The 1,003-nt window shown below is 43.4% G+C and overlaps 1 protein-coding gene across 1 annotated transcript in view; it reads left to right on the top strand.

Moving 5' to 3' along the window:
- Positions 1–1,003, top strand: part of C5ar1 (complement C5a receptor 1) — a 10,609-nt gene that overhangs the window by 591 nt on the left and 9,015 nt on the right. The gene's annotated exons all lie outside the window — the stretch shown is intronic.

Below are 1,003 nucleotides of genomic sequence, written 5' to 3'. Positions count from 1 at the left end.
TACAGGGTCTCACTATGCAGCTTAGACTCATAGTGATCCTTCTGTTTTCAGCCTCCCCAGTGCTGGGATTACAGGCGTGCGCAGACTCAACTGCCAGCTCAGCACACCCTGGGAGAAGGGCCGGCATGATGTGCAGGAATGAGGATTGAACCCTGGTCCCTGCGCTTACCAAAGCAGGTGCTTAGTCTGCTGAGCTGTCTCGCCAGCCCCTGTATACCTCTTCAAATGATAATGTTTATCTTGTGCCTTTAAATGTTAAAAGTGTTTAACTTCACATTTATACAGGGGCTCAAAGCTAGGAGTTTGCCTTAGATCTAAAAGAGACTTGAGACTTAGACTTTTCAAAATCACTAAAGCAGTTAAGACTTTGATAACTCTTATAGATAGACTAAGTGCCTTTATATAAAGAGATACACATAAATCTTTAGGGGGATCAGGGACAAATGTTATGGTTCTAATGTAATACAATGTTGATAAACTTAATAGTGATTCTTTTTTAATATATATATATTAGGGAAGAGTCTGCAGGATGTTCAGGGTCTCACTACTAGATTGGACTCATAGTGATCTGCTTTGTTTCTAGCCTCCCAAGAGCTGGGATTATAGGAGTGCACCACCATGCTCAGTCTCAATTGCGGTCTCAGCACGCCCCAGGGGTGGGGCTGGCATGCAGGCCCCGGGATCAAACCCTCAGCTCCTGCGCCTGCTTGCAGGCGCTTTAATCCACTGAACTATTTGGCCAGCCCTTAATAGTGATTCTTTTTTATTTTTATTTTTTTTAATAGTGATTCTTAATGATAATTAAACCTGTGTTATAATGTTCAAGTGATAAAATGTTAAGAAGCATGTCCATAAACCTAAAAACCGGTTTTAAAAAATGTCTGGTTGCCAAGTTGACAAGGGGTGGATTGTAATGATTGAGACATTGTGTCGGGGCCGGGGAGATGGCTCAGCGGAATAAGCGCTTCCCTGGCAAGCGCAAGGGTCTGAGTTCAATCCCTGG

Source organism: Octodon degus, unplaced genomic scaffold (genome assembly GCF_000260255.1).
Source record: "Octodon degus isolate 3935 unplaced genomic scaffold, OctDeg1.0 scaffold00197, whole genome shotgun sequence".
NCBI lineage: Eukaryota > Metazoa > Chordata > Mammalia > Rodentia > Octodontidae > Octodon > Octodon degus.
The sequence above is the reverse complement of the archived record's forward strand: the minus strand, read 5'-3'. Positions and strand labels throughout refer to the sequence as shown.